General features: G+C 33.3%; 1 pseudogene across 1 annotated transcript in view; it reads right to left on the reverse strand.

The window, feature by feature from the left end:
• Positions 1–23693, reverse strand: part of LOC143251642 (tachykinin-like peptides receptor 99D) — a 62215-nt pseudogene extending 38522 nt beyond the window's left edge. The window contains exon 1 of the transcript XR_013028633.1: positions 22727–23693. The product of XR_013028633.1 is annotated as a tachykinin-like peptides receptor 99D (transcript). The remainder of the gene's footprint in view (positions 1–22726) is intronic.
• Between the last annotated feature and the right edge of the window lie 210 nt (positions 23694–23903).

Raw genomic sequence — 23903 nt, forward strand, 5'->3', positions numbered from 1 at the left:
GATAAATTGCATTATTCCATTAAAAAATCATAAATATGAATCTTTACGTGTAATAAAAATATGAAACATATTTTGCTTGGATGCAGTATTTGCATTTAATTTTGCTGTCCATGGTGCAATGAAAAATCGTATTTATCCCGCAAGTAATGTCAAATGTAATACAATCCACAAAGACATTTGTCAAATTTCGATGTTTTAAGCTAATTGTCAGAGCTACGGATATAAACGTAAGTTCAATCAGAAGTTTAAATATAAAACAGAAACATTAACAAATCATATAGGAAAGAAAAGGTATACGTAGTTTTATTCATAATATAACAAAATCATGTTTAAAATTGCTAGACAATCTTAGTTTACAATGTATATTGAAAACTTGAAGTGTACAGTTGATGGTATCACTTGTTTTCTTATCATTACTTTTGCATTTCAGATTATAAACAAAAACCTTTACCACTGGTTAGTTTCATGTTTCTGCTGTAAGGAACTGATGATTAAATGGATACTCAGAAAGATGTTTGTCACTGTTCTCAATCGAATGTTTGTTTATTTATTTTTAGAGCAAGTCCACTTTCGTCTATCTGATATATCCACGCGAGGAAACAGCATCAGATTTTAGAGTTGTAAGTCTGTAACCTTACTGCCTCGGAAGACTCATAATCCAGAGATACTATAACTGCTTGAAATTCTATGAAAAGATGTGTCATTTATTTAAAAAATAATAATTTTAAGTATCAACTGTTACTCTTTTATGAAGTCCGAAATAATGGGTAGAAAACGTTACTACATGTATGCATTATTTTATAGGAATAACAGGCACGGCCTGGCATGGCCAAGCGTGTTAAGGCGTGCGACTCGTAATCTGAGGTTCGCGGGTTCGCATCTCCGTCATGCCAAACATGCTCGCCCTTTCAGCCGTGGAGGAGTTATAATGTTACGGTCAATCCCACTATTCGTTGGTAAAAGAGTAGCCCAAAAGTTGGCGGTCAGTGGTGATGACTAGCTGCCTTCCCTCTAGTCTACACTGCTAAATTAGGGACGGCCAGCACAGATAGCCCTCGAGTAGCTTGGTGCGAAATTCAAACACAAACAAACAAATAACAGGCATGATACAGAAACGAAAAAACATCTTGTTCTGAAAGTGATATGGATACTGAATTCAACTGCGACTTCATTACACTTATATGTATATATCATGCTCCGCTAACAAGGTTAAAGTTATCTTGTCACACTTCTGAAGGTAATACCATACAAGGTAACGATATTAATTTTATGTCTTATAGACAGATATGCTAACAAGATCATTAAATATTTATAACGAGAAACTCATGACTTTAGTGAGTCGCCTAAATTTTGTTGAAGTAAATTACGTTGAATAAAACCTGAACTTCAGTACTAGATACTACTTGTCTGGTTAAATTTTAGAAACAAACATTTAAGACGAAAAATCCATGAATGGCTCTCAGCTGAAATTAAGTCACCGTAAAACATTTTTATATGTCTTCGAGTCTTGTGTCATTTCACATGAATAAAGTCGTTTATTTGTAAATAATATTTTGGAGTAGATAAACCTTTTGCTGTAAAATGCTTTTGTTGTTTACACATAATCATTTATTATGAATATTCAGCTCCATCTTGAAGCCTATTTACTTACTGATGAAAGCATACATTATGCATAAACAAAGTTTTCAAATATTATTTACTTTTGTGAAAAAAAATTACCATTTTATTGCATAATTCTTTAACAAGCTTTAAAATTAAACCATTCATGTCTTTAGCAGTATCTTCTCATTCTTGACTATGAATGAACACATTATTAAAGCTAAAAGTTCTATAGCAGCGACAGTGAAGACACTGGTAATTTTAATATTCCATACTGTTATATTCGTCCGTTGGACTACAATAATGAAAACGGTTTCGAATTCCTGCGTTCCATAGAACGCGGATAACCTTATTGTGGCTTTACATTAACATGCCATAAATAATAAAAATAACAAGTAGTATATTAATTGCTAGCTCAATTCATTGTTTCACGATTTTTCTTAGATTTATAAAGCCTTGTCTTCGAGCATCTCGCCCTTTCAGTTGTAGGGGCGTTACAAAGTACGATCAATTCCACTATTCGTTCGTAAAAGAATAGTCTAAGAGTTGGTGGTGGGTGATGTTGACTGTCAGGTGCCTTTCTTCTAATTTATCACTGATATATTAAGGATAGCTAGAGCAACGTTCAAAACAAACTGTACTTTTCTTAACTTTAAGTACTGCAAAAAAATTGTAGAATAAATTCACACACTAACTTTTTTCGTATGTGAATAACGATGAAAAATATATTTCACTTACTGCAGCTACATATTTTTAAAAGAAAATGCTAATATTTGTGAAACGCTTATCTATCTGTCCGTAATTTTATTTTATTTTATTTATATACATGCTCATCGCAAACTGGTCTATCTCTGACAATTTCATGTTTAAAACAATGATGGTTAACTACACCCGATAAAATAATGCACATGTTAATATACTAGTGGGTCGTTTTGGAAGCACGCCGTGACTCCACTGGCAACACATATATTTAATTCGTAGTGAGCTATATTGTTTGACATGGCGCAATGGCTGTCATGATCCTTTTCGAGAAAAAAATATTCGTACACTGAAGAGCCAAAGTGCAACCCATGAAAAAAAAGTCCTCCGTATTTTCCATGGAAAGGAACAACTCTCAAAGCTTAGTGAACGACAGAAGTCTACAAATGAACTCCACAAGAAGTTCATAGCAGCACTCTCACCCATAAAACCTCCGATCAAAAACCCATTGCAATGAAGTTGTATATATATATATATCTTTATTTGTTAGTGTTACCACTACACTAGCAGCATAACGAATAAGAATTAAATGATGATGACGGCTCACAAATTGAACATTCACAAGCTTCCAGCCATATTCCCCAAACTAACGGTTGTGTGCTTTGGGTCGTTCTCGTGCTGGAAGATCCATCGACGCCCAAGCCGCAAGTTCCGAGCATCATTCTTGATATAAGTGCCTAATATAACAACGTACTCTTCTTTTTTCATGATTCCGTTGACGCGTTGAAGGCTGCCTACACCAGAAGAGCTGAAAGAACCCCATAGCATGATCGAGCCACCTCCGTGTTTAACTGTAGGGACGGTGTTTTTTGGAAGATTTCGTTTCCCCTTCTTACGGAAAATATAGCGAACATAATTGTGGCCGAAAAGCTTGATTTTAGTCACGTCTGACCAAAGAATACTCTTCCAATAGGTAAAGAGTTTATCTACATGCTTTCTTGCATACCTCAATCGTGCTTCTAAATGAACAGGCTTTAAATATGGAGTTCTACGAGGACGGCATGCTTTGAACCCAGAAGAGCGTAACATATTCGTAACTGTAGAGGTGTTTACTTCAACCCCAGTTTCCCTTGCCAGTTTCTGTATGTCATTACGTGTTAAACGAGGGTTCCTACTAACTTCTCTGAGAACCTTCCTCTTGGTTCTCTCTGGAATTTCGGTGGGGCGTCCGGAAGGAGGGAAGTTAGCAGTTGATCCTGAAAGCTTAAACTTGGCAATTATGCTTTGAACAGTAGATTTCGGCACATTAAGTTGTGTGGCAATACCGCAAAGAGACACACAAGACTTGTATTTTACAATAATTTGTTTTTTTGAATCACTGGACAGTTGTTTCCTGTACGCCATGATGACCAAGCAGATAATGACGGAGACGGCGCTAAATTGCCGAAAGTACATTTTTTGTTGGCTAAATTCCAATAATTATGAACCAAGTGTCTGATTATGGAATGGTATAATGTAGTTTATTCGCCAAATTAAACAAAATTTTTACGAGAATATCAGTTTTTTCAAACGTTCTGAAATGTACGAACACTTTCTGCTCCTCCTATTTTTGGTTATTTGTTTATAAACAGTTTATTTGTCTTTACTTTATATAAATATTTATGTAGATGTGTGTTAGTATAATATTTATAATATAACGTACTTCTATTAGCCTAATCGTGATACTTTTTAAGTTATGAGGAAAAAAACACTCGGGACGCAGGGGTACGAACACTTTCTGTCGTAACTGTATGGCAATTTTACCACCTTACGAGATATGACGTTGTTTAGATAAAATAATAATAACAATACACTCTTTAGGTCAAAATATGCAAATTCATAGGTTCAATTAACACTTTGAATATGTAAATAGCGTCGCAGTTAGGTGTTTCATTTGACTAGCAGAATCCTGCTCAGCGAACTGGTCCTAGTAATGAAAGAAATTTTTCCTGGGAAGCTATTTGTCACAAGCAAAATATGTTACTTTCATACACCTCATAAAGAAATCCTGCAGATATGATTTTCATATACCTCTTAACATTTCGAAATCATATTGTAGTTATTTTATATTTTTATCATGCTAATTGTTTTTATTATCATTACATAATCCAGGATATGTCCCTCAACTAGAAGCAAAATAACACAAAGCTAGACAATGGGGTATCTGTGCTCTGACCGCCATGGAAATCGAAACCTGGTTTCTGGTGTTGTAACTCCACAGATATACCGCTATACCATTGGGAGATTCAAAGTAGTGTATTTCGATGCAGTCTCACAGAGAATAATTTCTGATAAACATTTATTGGAGATACTGCATACACCGTTGAAAATTCAAAATATGCTCTATTCAAATATCCAATACATGTGATAATACTATATTTCACTGGAAAATTATGAACAGCCAAAGAGACACAGGGTTCTGAAGTAGCTGTACCATTTTACCAACGACAGCCACAAACACCAATTGATTCTTTCCCTTATATTTTTAAATCAAACTATGCTATCTGCCTTCTTTGTCTCTTTGATTTGTTTTTGTTTTGTTTTTGAATTTCGCGCAATGCTACACGAGGGCTATCTGTGCTAGCCGTCCCTAATTTAGCAGTGCAAGACTAGAGGGAAGGCAGCTAGTCATCACCACTCACCGCCAACTCTTGGGCTACTCTTTTGCCAACGAATAGTGGGATTGACCGTCATATTATAACGCCCTCACGGCTGAAAGGCAAGCATGTTTGGCGCGACGGGGATGCGAACCCGCGACCCTCGGATTACGAGTCGCACGCCTTAACACGCTTGGCCATGCCAGGTCAATTTCTGATCTGCGAGGAAGGTTACTACTGTCATTGTCAGAACTAAATCTATTTCGTGAGTATCGCCAAAACATTTTGGGATTAACAGGAGAAATTGAGGAATTTGACTGGATGTGAGCTGTCAAAATATGTATCGTTGTTCCACAGTGGCTGCAGAGATTACAATTCATATATATCTGCTCCTTGTAGATTCAATTAATTGAGGGTGCAGCGATGATTAGTGATGACATGCAGAAGAGTCGCAAAGTTCCTATCATAGTTAATTAACTTAATTCTGTGCAAGGTTAAAAAAAATGCAATACAAGCAAAGAATAAAATTTCCTAAGTAGCGGACCCAATGGTTACACAGTAAAAAAGTACTGTTATAAACTATAGGGATGTTGTTGATGATGATATCAGCTATTGCTAGATTAATCTATGCACAGTTTCAGAAACATAAATATAAGGTATTGTATGCTATTTCTTACATACGTTTCACCAAAACGTGTTAAATGATAAACCACAGACGTTTTAAATCCGATCCTGACTACTATTTCTCATTTTGTTGAAGAGAGATTCTATGTTAAATATAGTAGTATTTAACGAGGCATATCAATTGCAATTCTTTTTTCAAAAAAAGTTAATGTTGTCATACATTCTAAAATCATAGCCAAAAGGTTGGCATACTTTGTAACAAAAGAGATCATTATCATTAAGATGGAATATGGACCAGCATAACCAAGTTGTTAGGAGCGCTCGATTCGTAATCTGAGGGTTGCGGGTTCGAATCCCCGTTACACCAAACTTGCTCATTATTTCAGCCGTGGAGGTGTTATTATGTTACGATCAATCCCACTCTTCGTTAATAAAAGAGTTTGCTGTGGGTGGCGTTGACTAGATGTCTTCTCTCTAGTCTTACACTACCAAATTAGGGACAGTTAGCGCAGGTAGCGCTCGTGTAGGTCTGCACAAAATGCAAAACAAACAAATAAGATGGAATACACAGAGGAAATTAACTTAATGCTGTTAAACAGAGATATGTATATTAAATTAAACACCTGCATGGGTAATTTGTATAATGAGACAGACTCTAAAGACATCACGGATGATTTATTAGAATAGCAAACATTTTTATTAGACACTTAAAGAAAGATATGTACTTCAACATTTCACTTATGAAAACAAAACCTTACCAGAACATATATAATACCAAATTATTATATCAGCTCATATTGACAATATTCAGTACTTGGCTGGCCCTCTTCGTATTCTAATAACATCTGCAAGGTGACATGGTATGCTGTCGATGATGGTGATAAAATCCTCGTGGTTTTATCTCAACTTGTCACAAGAAGGTGCTGCAACTCACCTACAGTAACTGTTTTATGGATATGGTTGGCAATTTTCTGGTTGTTGTGTCCAATAGTTTTCAATGGAATTACAATCTAGAGCTTGCTGGCCATGACAATCGCTAGCATCTTCCTGGTAGATATACTTTTGTACAACATGTGCACAATGGACAATGACATTTTTAGGATTATCTCGACCAAGCCTTTTTCTTCTTCGCCAATTATGATATCTGATTTTTAATTCTGAGTTCAATAGATCTTAGCAGATAGATTAAAGTCACGTTGACCATAACTGAAAATTTGCAAAACTTGCATCATCATTAACCATTACCATTCCCATGATTAACTGCATATGTAGCTGTTCGACTTTCGTTTTGTGCAATTGCTGTGGATGCGATCACGATAGACATTTTGACAATTATTATTGAGGCAAATTCATTTATTAAACCCAGAGATGCTCTGTTAATGTTCGTAAAATAAGTTTGATGCTGGAAAAGATAGTCGTGGTATTAGTAGAAGACTTTCATCTGATTAAAAATTAAGAATAAGGTCTCCAACATCAAAGTTATTTTCAAACATTGCACTAGCAAATGGCTGATGTTTCTTTGTGTGACATTCCCTGGAATATATAAAGAATAGTATTTTTACCATGATGAATAGCTGCCCAAACATGTACTGCATCTCCTCCTGTGTGTTTTCTACATAAAATAAATCTTCCTTTGTCTTTTCCCCAGCAAACGAAACATATGAATATTACACTGACTTGAACAGGCCAGAAATAGGCTTTATCTGAAAATATATGTTGCCAGTGTACTAACTGTAAGTTGGTATGCTGCATTGCCCAGTAACACAATGATGACGGTAAACTCTAGCTGATGTCAGTTTTCACATACCCCTTCTCATAAAATAATTCAGTTTTCTATTCACTATTCTGCATACCGTAGAATGAGCGTACTTATACCACTCTTGTTATAATGTGTTGCAAAAGTTTTTTTTTTAACTTGACGTGTTAAAATTATCAAAACACAGTCATCTCAGGCAGTAATCTTTCGGCGTTTTTAGTCGATTTTCTGGAAAAGGTGTGTTTGTGTGTGTTTTTCTTATAGCAAAGCCACATAGGGCTAGCTGCTCAGCCCACGGAGGGAAATCGAACGCCTGATTTTAGCGTTGTAAATCCGGAGACATACCGCTGTACTAGCGGGGGCTCCTGGAAAAGGTTTCGTCTAGTCTGATGATGTTTCAGGAATCTAGGTACAGTACATTGGGGATACCTTACTGTTCTAGCAATATCCAATTACTTCAAAACATTTCTTGTTGGTTGAGCAAATTAACGTTCTATAACTTTTGGCACATGACGAGGCATGATACTTCACCAAATACAGAAAATTTGTCCGAACAAAGCACTGAGCTGCTTCGAAAAAGATTATACAAAAAATGTGTTTTGATGAGCAAATGCTCAAACGAACTTATACAGACCAAAATAACAACTCATACACGTTTATCTTATCATTAGATACCTTCTCTATTACTACTCAGGCATTTCTTAATAAATACTCCATGCAAGTAGACAAATACCATTAATAGAGAACAGTATGCTAAAATTTTGACTAAGATAGTATTACACGTATCACTTCCCTTTAACACTTTTTTGCCCTATCCATTAGAAAGAACTAGTTAATATTATTCAGACCAACAAGCACCTTTCATGTGTCAGTTGTATATCTAAATATCAAATTACAAAATTTAAATAAAAATAATTAATTTATTTCAACAACTTTTAATTCAAACGTATTTAAGAATTGGCATTTGTCACTTTGTAACATGTATTTAGTGCAAGTTCCAAAGAAACATTAAAACATATTCAAACCTACGTTCCTGCAAAGTTCCAGTAAGTCTCACCTCCAAACAATTCGTCACCTGTGAGATTGTTTGGTTTGATAATAGTTGGCTTCACTATTATTGGCAAATGTTACTCAAAATATCACTTATTACCACCTTAATTCAGACCTATTATTTTTATGTAAGTCAATTCAAGATTCAAGAATTTTCATATCGGGACGTTTTGTTGGTCAGGACATTTTCGTAAGTGTGTCTAAATGCAGTCAAGGTATCCTTTCACCAAAGTTCTTACGTTGCTGGTATCATTATATTGCTAGAATATGAATTACAATTCAATGACTTGTTCTCCTGAAGGAAAAACAAACATAATAGATCAGAATTTCCCCATATTTTTCTCAATATCCGTGGTACCACTGGTTTTAAGCATGTCACTGCCACTGTTGGTTCAAATTAAGACCCAAACATGTGCGGGTGATCCAGTGAATATGACACTATTCTCCTTTTTGCTGTTGAACAAAGTAACACTTATTGTTAGCAAACAAGTTGAAATTTTATCTGTATAGAAAAAATGCTTCAAAGGATGCTCAATCCACTGTTTAGAGCAGCCATGTTCGTTGCAATATGTTTGTTTTGCTATGTATTTCACTGTTCTTGAAGAAACATTAACACCTTTACTTGTAGCAAGATTGTTCGCGTGATAGTTTGTTCATCATTATATATCTCATTAAAACATACTTTGAGATACTAAATAATGATTTTGGAGAATTTGTGTTTTCTACCTCGTCTGCTACTATATTTAACTGTGATAGTTTCATATATCCTTTTTCAGTATCGTGTATACAGTTGCTGCTGAAACATTACATTCCTGGATTCATGCTAGTAGTAGTTACAGTAATATGATTGCTTGTATTTTTATTGGCTTTACATGGGAGTGGAACATTCTGATAACAACTATTTACTCTGAGAACTACCAACTATTACATTCTATTTTCACATAATCTGCAGTTCACATTTATGTGTGTGTTTTCTTATAGCAAAGCCACATCAGGCTATCTCTTGAGCCCACCGAGGGGTATCGAACCCCTTATTTTAGCGTTGCAAATCTGTAGACTTACCAGTGTATTAGCGAAGGCAGTATTTATGTAGTATTTGTCTTTTACGCCCTTTTTCCTCGTCTTTCCAGCATAAACTTTCATTTTCACTCTTGTAGTTAGAATTTTGACATTTTTTGTAATTTATTTTATGTGATTCAATCCAATATTGAATTTTAATAATCTACTTTTGCAAAGAAATACCTATAAATAGGTTCGTATTATTAACTCATATTACCCTAGACTTAGAATTAAGTAAATACCGTATAGTCCTAACAATCAAGAACACTAAAGATAGAATTATTACATCAAGGAATGTTCGCAGACTGAGTTGTTGTTTTTTTGGCCAGAATAGTTGGTCCAACGCAGTTACATAATAAAATATTTTTATCATACAATATGGTATACACATTGAGAATATTGAAATGTTTTATCAGATTAAGAACCTTTACATGTGTTTTATTTATGTCGTTCGACATATTATTCTTATGGTTTTTATTTTTTGGTGGGTTATTTATGGTTACTTCATAGAAATAATGCTCTTTTAAATAAAACTAGAACAATGGGTTTAGTTCATAGATTAAATTATACAATCACATTTTTCATTTCTTTCGTATCTATGGCACAATCTAACTAATCAACTAACTGACTAATTAAATCACTATCTAACTAACTTACTGATTAACTCATCAACAGCAGTTCCAATAGTTTTATACAATCTGTTCCTCAAATCACTTCAAATCTAAACACTCAGAACATTTCTTGGCATAACATATTATCACTAAATTATGTTGTTCTCCCTGTAGCGAATGGTGCAAAACATCTAAATTAAAACAGAAAAGTCATAACCAATACCACTCCCTGTAGTGTGATCACACCTGAACAATTTATTATGTTACCTATTATACTTTGAAATAGCCTAAAACTAAGTTAAATTACAATTTGAATTTAGAAGTTAATTAAATGTTGAGATGTATTAAATTTATTTTATTTACCAACAAGATTGATACACACACAATTTTCTTTCTTAATACAAATCTATTTTAATATACAAACAATAATACATTTTATAATAACAGTTATTATAAATAGTTTTTACAAATAATGATTTATATGAAACGTTTTACAAATTTATAAACATTATTGGGTCTTCAAGATGGTCTGTAACTGAGCATTTTATCGACGGCTCACGATGAGCGAATTAGTTCTGAGTTGATATAGATACAACTCATTTAACAGGGAGCTAGATACCCCCTCGCTAATCGCACATGAGTTTTTCCATGTTTTAGTTATATAATGTCATCGTAAAAATACTATCGTCCGATGTCAATCCGCTGAAGTTAAATGGTTTGTAATGTTCGAAGTGTGTAAACGTTCCTAGTCAAATATCTGAAGTTCTCGATTAATAAGTGTTAATCACGTTATAGTTTCCGAGGTTTATAGTATACCAACTGTAGGAAACCAATAATTTATTCTAGCTCTTCGAGGTGTGTTGGTTACACTTCACAGCTTTAGAGAAGAGTCTAGAAAATACAGCCAAGACAACAATACTGGCAATTAGTAGTATTTATATACACACATCGTGACTTGACGGAAGTTACCCAATACAAATTTAAAATTAAACTTGCATAACTATTGATAATGTTACTATCTAGAATTATCACTTCAGTAAAAAAAATCATTAATAAAATACGTTAAAAAGTAGAATAAAAATAATGATCAACAGTACAATTTCTTCATCATCTTATTTAGTCTTTCTAAATTATTCATTCTTTGGCTTATGTACAAAAATGGAATGATCTATTGTCCGTTATTGTCAGTTTCTACTCTGTGACTGGGAGAGTGCTCTTCAGATAGACGATCAAGAAAACCTAGTAGCAGATTATCCCTGCTGACACTATGCAATCATTTTTACCTAAACCTCCTACTCCACAGCAAGTTGAGTTAATTCATACGAGATCTACACTAAAATCAAGCAGACAGGTGTTCTCTCATTACATTTATTTAAAGATATTAAAACCTATTACGTTTGGGTCTCAGATATATGTTATTCTGCAATCTGCCCTAATATACTTTGGGTAGATTGTCTTTATTGACGTGTATGTCCATCTTTGTCGATACTTGACATCATTCTCTAATGGTGTACTTGTCATATAATGCACGGAGATTTTCTTGTTATAGACTGTGAAGCTGTTTAAAGCTAGCCTAATCGCATATCCATGAAACACAGAAAAAAGTTTCAATGTGAATTTTTCTTCAATGTCAGTTATCCACTTGTCGTGTAGAGAGGATTTCCGTGGGGATAGTGATTTATCTCTTTTCATTTTATGGAAATTTATGTCCATTTATCGCTTTCTTCAAGCCATCTTTCCTTATTTGTTCTCTATTTGTAGGTAATTTCCTATTCTTCATTAATAAATCAGGTCATATATTGTATGCATTGAACCAACAACTTACCACAATTATTCTTGTCAATATATCTGCTAATTTGTTGACATGAAATTTAAAGGATATGTTCCTCATTTCTTTTGTAACAGATGGAGTATTCTCATCTTTCACATGTTGTCTCCTTGTTTCCTTGGTTTATTAACAATGACTGATGCATTACAGTATCAGATAGAGTGTACATTTTCCCATATCTACAACAGTTTCCTTTTTCTGGTATTTTTTGTCTTCAGTTCCTTGCAACGTGTCCTTTTTACTCCTTTCTCTTATAACTTCCTTCCTTCATTCTGAATTAACAGTAGCCTAATCAATCTCTTAAGTTTCTCATACCTTCATTAGAGAGAAATGGTGTTTATATGATACTTATATCCAATAAGTTTCTAATTCATGGATGGTGAATTATTTGTTTATCTGCAACGTTTATCAATGGACGTTTTATTACTAACTGGACACCTTTTTTTTTTTTAATGTGCATCTAATTTGATTTAGCTGACTTAACATCTTCTCTCTCGCTATATCATCTATGAATTGGTCACATGCCAGCAAAACTATGATTTCACGTGAAGCATCCTAATAACCTAACTTTTCTACATATTCCATAAGTATGCTAAGGTCTCACGTTTTTTTCTGTACTCTTCTTTTAAATTTTGCTTTAGAAACTATTTTCTGGTGTGTGACTCCAAACCTGTTCAATAAAGTAGCCACCAATGCTTGATAACTATTGTGTTTTGCTCTATATTTAAACCCATAAATAAGATAAAAAAAAACTTTACACCACGATAAAGGTGATGTACAATTAATGAATAAATCTAAAATTATGAAATTGATATGTGAGTGTAGAAGTATTTGTATTGGACAAAGAAAATGTAATCTAAAATATCATATAGCCAAACATAAGAATTATATAAAAATTGAAAAAAAATAAAAACATTTAGGCTATAGCAGAACATATAACTAAAACTCAACATATTATGGGAAAATCAATTATACAGGCTCAATTTAAAGGTATTACAGCAACTAATACTCATGACTTGTTGGAAATAATGAAATTTAGAAATAATTATAAATTGTGAAACAGAGATGAAGGTCCAGCAAATATCTGTCTCAGAATGTGCCGACACCTATTTTGATATTTATATGCAAATTCAAAAATTACAGACAGGTCACGTGATATTTAAGAAAATAGAAAACGTGAAATTCATCGCTTGCAACTTTATTCCTGAAAATGACATATCACATATTAAAGCATGTGCAATCATTATTTTGAAACGAGTTTAAGTTTATATTGATTTTAACGTTGTATATATATATTATTTTAATATTATACATAAGTGTTGATAAATAGATATATATAAACAATCACTTGTTAAATTCTTCTTATATCTGCAACACAAATTCAAAACTGTCTTACTAACACAATAATTCCTTAATTATCTAGCTGACTAATTAACTTGATGTCTAACTCACTAACTTACTCATCAATAAAATGTTTTTGATGTTTCTATATAATATATACATTTCTACGTCTCTATAAAATTCGTGATGTCAGTTCAAATCTACAAAAATAGAAATCTTCTAAGCATTATCACAATGTCACGTCAAAAATACATCTAGTAAACAATACAATATGTTTAAAATAAAATACTTCAAACATTCCACAACAATATAATATTTAGTTCGTTTTCTTCTAAATCTTGGATGTCTGGTATGGTATTGTCACTAAGTTACACTATCATAAGGTCTAGTACAACGAGCGTTTATATGAATCATTGTTTATTTACCTCTTATATTTAAATACAAGTGTGCTTTACTGTTAGCAGTCAATAAATGCAAGATTATGAGTACTAATTGACTGTATTACTAATGTTTATATTTTTCATAAGGTACTTGTTCTTAATAACATAAACAATAAGAACTGATGGATGAAGCACTACCTAACTTATATCATATTATACATCTAAGCCCCTAAAATTATCCGTACGGTGACCGAGGTTAATCTCACGTAAGTGCAAATATTTTTAACATTTATGTATAATTTTACATTAAGCGAAATTACTTTTGCTTGTAGATTATCATAGAAAGTATTCATTTTCAAAGTTTGTTAACTGTCTAGCAGAAGTTACAATTGTCTCACCCCAACGTGAGGTATGCTTTGTTTTTACTGTTGTTTACAAAAGGGATTAAACGTTATGGTTTGTATTAATTTTTCGTTATAAAGCATTATCTGAAGTTAACGGTAGCACAGGAGTTATTATATTTAGTATTTAAAATTCTGTAGTAATTACGAGTTAATTTACGAAAAGCCAATTCGTTTAAAAGCCACAGTGGAATAGGACCCAACATATGATGATTAATGTGCTTTATAAAAGTTATTATGTTGGTACTTCTGAAACATCATTAAAAATAAAAGATTGTTAGAAACAATCAACATTAAAGTTTAGTTAAAACTTTAGAATTCAGAGGTTACTAAAATTCAGTCACCACATGTGATATACAGGCATAGCATACTTCTTTCTACCTTCTTTCACTGTAAACGTTTCCAGACTTTTGTTTAATTTATTCTGGATCTATGCAGTTCTTACAAAACATTTCGTCCCGAAATTAAATAATTTGGTTTAATTCTAGCTGCCTTTATCACCATTATTCTCTGGAGATAATATATATTTGGCTTATGAAAGCATGGCTGTAAAGCTGAATGGTGTCCACGAATATTTACGACAGTTAGCGACCGAAGATGAGTAGTATGAGAGTGACCAGTCACATGAGATAAAGACAATTACTATGTGTAAACTCAATATTTCCCATTAAAACTAAGAAACGTAAGGTTTAAACATTGTGGAAGCGATCTTTTAAAGAGTTACATTCAAAACTTAATCAAATTACTTTATAATCAATGCATATTAATAAACTTGGTATTAAAAACAGTTCATCATTCAATTTTTAATATTATAAAACCTTAATTTTTAAATTAAAATATATAAATAACTTATATTACATATTATAGTTTATCTCAGACGAATCTCCGATTTATTATGTTACGTACGTAACGTATAACGATTTCAAATAGCCGGAAAATTTGATTTATAAGTTAATTAAATGTCGATATGTGTAAAAGTTATGATATTTGCCAACAAGATTGATATTAACAACTTTCTTTCTTAACATAAATATATTTTAATATGCAAACAACAATACAATTAATAGTAACGGTTATTACAAATAATAGTTTATATTAAAATATTTTATAAACTTACAAACCGTACTGAGAATGGCATAGAAACTAAATATTTTATCGACGTTTCTGGTCCACGACGAGGGAAGTAATTTTATATTGATACATAGATACACTTCACTTGACGGTAGTTCTAGCTAGCTCAGTTCTTCTAAGCTTAACGTGGTTCACAAGCTTACTTTTCACAGAGAAAGATAGATATGTAATGTTCTCGTAGAAATATTAATGTTCATAGTTAATTCATTAAAGTTAGACTGTTCGTATTGTTCGAAACCTACACACCTCTCTGGCCAAGTATCTGTAGGTTTCCGATTAATAAGCATTTCTCGGAATTATAGCTTCCGAGACATCTAATACGCTGACTGTAGCCAACCAACAACATTCCATTACTGCCTCTTCACGTCTTGCGATGACTTGCTTTTACACTCACTGGACGAGATTCTCGAAAGTTATTGAACATTCAAAAATATGCTAGTGCTTTCATAAAACGTATACTGATGATCGTTCCTCTCTAGAACCTTCTACAGATTGAGAGAACAGGTGGGACTTGCGCAATACACATTTAACATTAAAAGTGACCAACCTTTCTACACGTATATCAAACTGAAACAAACATAAAAACTAAAACAATACAAAATCCGCCACTTGCTTTATCTCATGAAATATCTTCAATCCAAACTGCTTATTTTCACATTTCATGCTATGCCTATTTTGTATCTGTTCGTGGAATTTCCCAGGTATACTACACATATCTCTCAGTTAAAGTATAGATTTGTAGAAAGAAAGCTTTGTTTTAAGGGAATATAAGCAATAAAGTGAATGTCAAATGGCACGCCTCCAACAGAAAATCCACCTTTCAAAAATTGTCATATATTTTCTCTGACTTTTGTTATTGTACAATTTACAACCAACCGAAAACAGTTGTAGCTACTTTCCTTTTCATTTTTCTCTTACCCTTAATGTACAGCTTGGAAATTTGGATCGGCTTGATTGATATTCAGCACAAAGCTCTCTGTACTCTGTATCTAACCTCAATATTTAGTGGCATAAGACAGTAGAATTATCAGTGATCCACTGGAGGTTGGGTAAGTAGTTTACAATTAATTATTCAGTTTAAAATGCTCGTTACCTAACTGGTTATGTGCATGTTTATTCTGATGTCCTCCAAATATTGCGAAGGAAAGAGGTGTAGTTTGCTAACCAAGTGTCGAACAAAAGTTGCCGGAACTAGACAACTTATCAGAAAAACGTCAGACCTTGCAACTAGATAGAGGCACTCCAGCGCCACAGCGGTATGTTTGAGTACTTACAACGATAGAAATCGGGTTTCGATACCTGTAGTGGAAGGAGGACAGACAGATAGTCTGTTATGTAGCTTTGAGCTTAATTCGAAACAACAACTAGATAGAAAATGTTAAATTATGCTTATCTAAAAACAACGATAAACATTGATTTTTATTGTAATCAGCAGTATTGAAAAGTTACATTAAAACATTTATATTCACTGTGTCTTAAAACATGACATATGTCGAGATATTTACGTATTTTGTTTGTTTACGAGAATATTTCTTTACATAAATGTAGACATGTTGGGTAGCTTATTAACTATTTGTATTTTAGTTATTTTCTTAGAACAACACTCCACCTAAAGTAATCTTTAGGTTGGCACAATGTACTGTGCTCAAAGGTAAGCCCGCAGATTTAAGTCGCTAAAATCGCATTTCGATACCCATAGAGGCAAATCACAGATAGTCCATTGTGTAGGTTTGAACTTTTAACAACAACCAAATCTTTTTCTCACTTCTTCACTGAAACTTCACTTTAAACTAACCAGTAGGCCTGGAATGAGCGTACTAAAAATATAGAACCCAATAAACTGTCTCATAATACTGTAAAATATTTTAAAGATGATTAACAATTATTCATTTTCAGAAACTTAGTTGTTCAAAGTTACTTTTGGTTAATTTATAGCGCTACAAATTACATACGTGTGACCCAATAAATAAGAGATTTTTGAAAGTTTTCCATATTTAACGATGAATGAAACAGCTTTTCCGTTACGATTTCCCATTTGATGTTTTAATCAACATTTAATGGTATTACTTTTAACCGGTTATCCAACTTAGGATTACTTATCGATATCAAATTTAAAGAAATTAAAGTAATATACAAGTCGAGGAGTTAAATGTTATTGAAATAAAATGTATTTTGCTGCTATAAAAGGCAGTTTGTTTTAGAAATGTGCACAAAGTTTCTAAGTGCTACATACGATAATCTTCATTAATTCTGAAATGATACACTGGTACTAAGGGATCTACAAAACATCATGCCCCCAATTCTTGGGCTAGTCTAATTGCTCCCAACATGAAGAGCGCGTTATTGCGACAATGGTACACAAACTGTGAGATTATGTTTCACGGTTCAGCACGAAAACGCTAGGAAACGCCTGGCCCTTTGTTGAATTTAAAATGGTACACTTCTTACAAAATGAAAACAGACTGAAGTAAACACAATACCAGCTTCTCAGATATAGGAGTATTATTTTACAAATGAAACCTAATAATATCTTATAATATTTTCATTTTAATATAATATCTGTGCAAGACTTTTTTATGTGAAATTGAAAAGTTTGACGTAATAAAACTACTCTCCTCTGGTTAAGAGATTGTTGAACGCTATTTCGTTTTCCTTTTTGATTAAAGCCGGAAATCAAGATAGTTTGACGTTAAGTATATAGAAAACTAATAGTAATACTTTTTTTTGAACATTATTGAACTTAGGTTCTGTATCAATAATTTTTACTTTATTTTCTTACATTACTTTCTAGTTTACGTAATGAAAACATTTCTGTAGAAATGAGATTTTGTTATTCTTCTAACATACTTTTATGACCAATCTGTGAAACATGATCAACGATCTACTGTTCATTTATTAATGTGTAATTAATTCTTCCGTTTTATTAAGAGAGCAGATAGCTATTTATTATAAGAATTGATCTTTCCGCGGTTTAAAAAAAAAGATACTAGCAACAATGTAACTTTTTACTTTAATTTTATTGTTGTTTTTTAATTGTTATTATGTGAATTGACAAATCTTTCTTTGATAAATTGTTACATTAACTATACTTGCTAATCCTAAGCTGTGTACAAACAAGTATTTTTTTCAAATACTATGTTTTCTGCTTGTTTGTTTATTTGTTATTAAGTACAAATTTACAGAAGCGGACTATTTGTTCTGTGATGAAATTGGTAGCCGTGATATTATGACCACTAACACACCCAAACAAACGTCACTTATTGTAACTTAATTGTGATTGAAAGCCTTCGTTGTGCGTAGGAGAAGACTGATCTTTTCACAAACGAAGGTAAATAGTTTCTAATGCAAAGATTTTACGTTATATTAAATACTTTAGTAGAAGAATTTCAGTTTCATAATATTTGAAGGTGCATTCTTTCGGCTATATAATGTACATAATATTTTGATAGTTGTGACTGGGATGGCACATGGAGAGCATTTATAGGGAAATGGCAGTTTGAGGCACATTGACAAATTCATTTGGGGCAGGGCCTGGCATGGCCAAGCGTGTTAAGGCGTGCGACTCGTAATCTGAGGGTCGCGGGTTCGCATCCCCGTCGCGCCAAACATGCTCGCCCTTTCAGCCGTGAGGGCATTACAATGTGACGGTCAATCCCACTATTCGTTGGTAAAAGTGTAGCCCAAGAATTGGCGGTGGGTGGTAATGACTAGCTGCCTTCCCTCTAGACTTACACTACTAAATTATGGACGGCTAGCACAGATAGCCCTCGAGTAGCTTTGTGCGAAATTAAAAAAAAGCAACAAAACAAACAAACATTTGGGGGAGATTGAGACACGTGTCCAACACGTCTACGTTGAGAAACGTGCTTTAATTTTTGTTTTTTATGCGTTGCTACCCTTGAAGTTTAAACTATGTTTCTAGGTCTTATGGTCAGATTTTTTTTCCTTCCTTCACTTAAATGTGTAATAAATATATTAATATAAATAGTGTTTTTGATTTCATTTCATTTATATCATCTTACTCGAGAGCGGACCGGACATGGCCAGATAGTTAAAGCGTTTGACTCGCAATTTAAAGGTCGCAAGCTCAAATTCCCGTCCCATGAAACATGCTTTCTCTTTCAGCCGTGAGGGCGTTATAATGTCACGATCAAAACAATTATTTGTTGGTAAAAGAGTAGTCAAAGAGTTGGCGATGGACGGTGATGACTAGCTACTTTCCCTCTAGTCTTTCTCTGCTAACTTAGGAACGGCTAGTGCATATTGTTCTCGTGTAGCTTTACGCGAAATTCGAAACAAACCAAATACTCCAGAGGGTATATCTATTTCGCCCATACTCAGTGTAGGTTAATATACACGACACTTACTTTTCTGTTATGTTCATTACTAAGAAAATTAGCAATATAACATGAAATAAATATTTCCAGTACAAAATATATTCGTAGTATAAGAAAGCATCACTTTACACCTTGACACGAGAGAGGCATCTGATCACAATGAAACTACAACAGCGAATGGCACGTGTTTTGATGTATTAGTAGCCATGATATTAGTACCACCTTAAAGTTTGTTTCTTTTCGAATTTCGCACAAAGCTACATGAGGGATATCAGCGCTAGTCGTCCCTAATTTGAGGGATAGCACCCAGTCATCACCACCCATCGTCAATTCTTGGACTATACTTTTACCAACGAATAGTGGTGTTGACTTTCACATTATAGTGCCCCCACGACTGAGCGAGCATATTTAGTGTGACGGGGAAGCGAACCCGCAATCCTCAGATTACAAGTCAAGCGCCCTAACCACCTGACTGTTACGAGCCGTATACGTGAAACTTATCGGCATTATTGTCAACGTTTTTCTGTGATCAACCATCCCCGGTCTCCACTAGTTATTCGAACAGTATAAGAACAAGACTAACAATCACTAAATATAAAATCTTTATAGGACTGACTACTGAATTTAAATATAAAATCATTATAGGACTGGCTACTGAACTTAAATATAAAATCTTTACAGGACTGGCTACTGAACTTAAATATAAAATCTTTATAGGACTGACTAACTGAATTTAAATAAAAATCTTTATAGGACTGGCTACTGAACTTAAATATAAAATCTTTATAGAACTGGCTACTGAACTTAAATATAAAATCTTTATAGAACTGGCTACTGAGCTTAAGAAGAAAAAACAGAACAAGTTGAAGATGGAAGGGAATAGATACGTCACTTAATCAGCTGATGACCACATAGCGGACTCTACATTACTAGTTTCTCCACTTTGTCTATCAAAAGCTTAATGTTTTAATAAAATTTCAGCTTCATCCTTGTACCCTTCCTTTAGTTAACCTTAAAATTCTACTTATATGACTATTTTAAAAAAGAGTAATATTTAACGATTGGAAATTCTGGTTCTATTTGTTTTGCCAGTTCCAAAGTCATGTAAAATCAAGACTGTTATTTTTACTGTATATTACCTGTTAAAATGTTCACATGTCGTCTCCTCACTAGCAGTTCTCTTAAAATTGTATAAAGTAGAATACGGCATGCATATATCTTAATATCAACCTTGACTATGTATTTTATAAAATTAACCTCAGCCATGTAAAGTATGATATTTGAATAAAGTATGATTATCTGTAAACAGAAACGATAGGTTTCTTGAGCCAAAAATATTTAAATCTGGTCATTGAAAAATACATAAGAACTTTTTCAAAACATAGTAATGTACGGAATTTAAATAAACAAGTATATCAAGTTTGGTAAGATTAACCTTCATCAGTACACGTTAAAATATCAACTTCACAGTACATCTGTGGTTCTACGGACCCCGCATGTATTTAATGATCAAAGTGTTGAAGCTTTGATTCAGATGTTGAAAAGTTAGCATACTGGCTTCTCATAACATTGTGCAGATAAACTGTAAGAAAGACTGAGTATCATAAGTATATAATATGTGATTTATTGTTACAAAATATGTAATTTATTTATATCCATTTTCTCATATTTAAACAAAAAGTTATAATCATTTACATATTTCGATAATGTAGGGCCACTTTTCTCTAATTGACATCTAAAATTAAAAGTAATAAAATACTGAATGAAGAAACAGATTTCTCGAATATGTAACAAAAAACACTAAATTGTACGAAAATGTGCTTGGGGTCCGAATTAACCCGAGGGGATCGAACTTCATCAAACTTTGTTTCAAAGCTAAACTAGTGAACATAAAGTGTTTCTCATATCTTTTACCAGTCATTTTACAAACACTCATCACACCGTACACTGGGTGTGGAGTGATCAGCACAGATATGGTTTCCACATGCTGTACAGATTTGACAGACTTTCCTGTCCGCGATTCTTGGGCAAAAATAACATCGTTTCTTGTTGTTGCTGAAACACCTTGGCCAGCACGCTTTCTTTTGTCAAGTAATTCTAGATTTACAAAGACAAATTTAACGCCTTTCTTTATACACGGGGATTCTGAAGACGTCTATGAAGTAGGTTGTGCGCATTATTACACTCAGGAGAGATACAAATACGTAATCACTGTTTATCACAATGGATAGCCTCTGTTAGTCCATACACACAATGCCAGATGAAGACACAGAGTTCCAAATTTGTATATTACTTAAGGTCCTCACAGACCCCATGTAACTTTTTATTCACAAAAATTATTCGACAACAAAACATCGAATATTCTACCATTTTTGTGTCGGAGGTTGATAATGTGACAATTCTATAAAAATATAACTGGTCAAGGAAAAAATATTGAATTATTGTCGGGATCCGTATGGACCACAGGTGTACTGGTGAAGGTTAAGTTTAGAATACTATATCAGACTGTTTCATCTTAACTTTAAATATAATTTTCTCACACTTGGAGCTTTGTATAGTATTATTACAAAACATAAAAAAATGAAAGTAATTCGAGTAAGTTTACATTTTCTAAAAAGTTATTACGATAGAGCGTTACAATTTTTCACGCTTGGGTATATAATCTTCTCTTACTTACAATTTTTTTTCTTTTAAAATAAACATCAATTGTTTGATGTAAAATTTAAACTCCTGAACACGAAATTCATGTACAAGACGGGAAACATTTATGTGTTTATTGGTAATGCCATAAACATGTAAACAGTAAAGTGGAAGGGTAACTTATAAGAAAGGACATTTAACACTTTTATAGATATACAAATTTTCTTACCCTAGACAGTTATATATTATGTTGAAAATATAAAATCAAGATGATGCACCACATTATTCACAAATTCTTAATCCTTACAATTCTTTTTTATTACTATATTATAAACCCATCTACATAACAATACATAAAAAATCCATAATATTGTATTTCTTTACATCATTTGTGATAAAAAACAACCTTTACGTTCCGTATAATAATAATGTTTTACTTCAGTAAAATATGGTTTCATCAAACTCTCTAGTGCAAGAACTGTTTTGCGATGCATGTACTTTATTTGTAAGACTTTGTAATATTTGCAAAAATACTTTATATATCCATGTATTTATTATTGATAAAAAACATCACTAGATAATAAAAGATTTGTATTACTAATAGACAAATAATTCAGAAGACAACCTTTCTTACCTTTTTCTTATTTCTCATAATGCTAACATCTCTATCACCTTGAGAAGTACTCGGATTTTCCCCGTCTTTCAGGTTAAGGCCCATTCTGCCGTAAGCAAAGCTGATAATGAAAAGGGGAACAAAATACTGTAAACAAACCAGCATATGCTGGTAAGTCTGCCATACTGTAGAAGAAATCTCTACGTTATCACAGAAAGGCTTGGTTAGTTTCCTGTCGTAGAATCGTACACCTCTCTGACACGTAGAGCAATGGTATAAGGAATACCAGCAACTCCGCCAAATATCCATATGCCAGCAATAATTAGTTTCGCTCGAAATTTCGAAGTGCGAGCTTTCAGTGGAAATAAAATAGCACGATAGCGATCAAGTGCAATCGCTGTAAGGGTAAATACACTAACGTTGACCGATACAACCTGCACAAATGGACAGAAAGCACACATAAAATCAGGCAAGTCCCATCGCTGAAGTAAAGCAGCTTGGAATTGAAAAGGAATTGAGAAAAGTCCAATAATAATATCAGCACATGCTAAGTTAGCAATAAAAAAGTTCGTGACCGTTTGCATTCGACGACTTGTAGCGACGATCCACAAGACATAAAAATTACCTACAACAGCCACGAATGATACAGTTCCATAGCACACAGATAGTACAATTATTATAGAAAAAGGAACATCATAAATCTCTATTGGAACTACAGGCAGAATGGAAGAGTTTGAGGAATGTTCTACAAACATCTCGCTACTGTTTATAAAAGTTTGAACGAGTGAAAAATAATCTTCGTTCGTGGTTGAATTCATGGTTTGAGTTTGACTGGATGCTGAAGTGACCGGTTCAGAATATTTCAATTAGTTGCGATTCCTCACGAAAGATGACGTACTCTGTGACTGAACCCAAATATCTGCTTCTCTTATATCCGGAATTTCCGTGACTAACGCATGCACTCTGCCTGTAGAAAGTTGCAGTAGGTAACGCGAATACAATGGAGCTTGCTGGTTGACTAGCACAGTAGTTGTTGATGTTTTTCGGAATAAACAGCTGCTAAAAATAAATCAATACTGAATTAAAACACATCTATTTACCTACGAATCATTGCTCAAAGTTTTTATGACCGATCTCTTTTAGGTAGCTGTAAATATTGAAGGGTTTTAAATTATACACTAGAGTGCACGCACAAATA

This window comes from Tachypleus tridentatus, chromosome 6 (genome assembly GCF_004210375.1).
Source record: "Tachypleus tridentatus isolate NWPU-2018 chromosome 6, ASM421037v1, whole genome shotgun sequence".
In the NCBI taxonomy this organism is placed as follows: domain Eukaryota; kingdom Metazoa; phylum Arthropoda; class Merostomata; order Xiphosura; family Limulidae; genus Tachypleus; species Tachypleus tridentatus.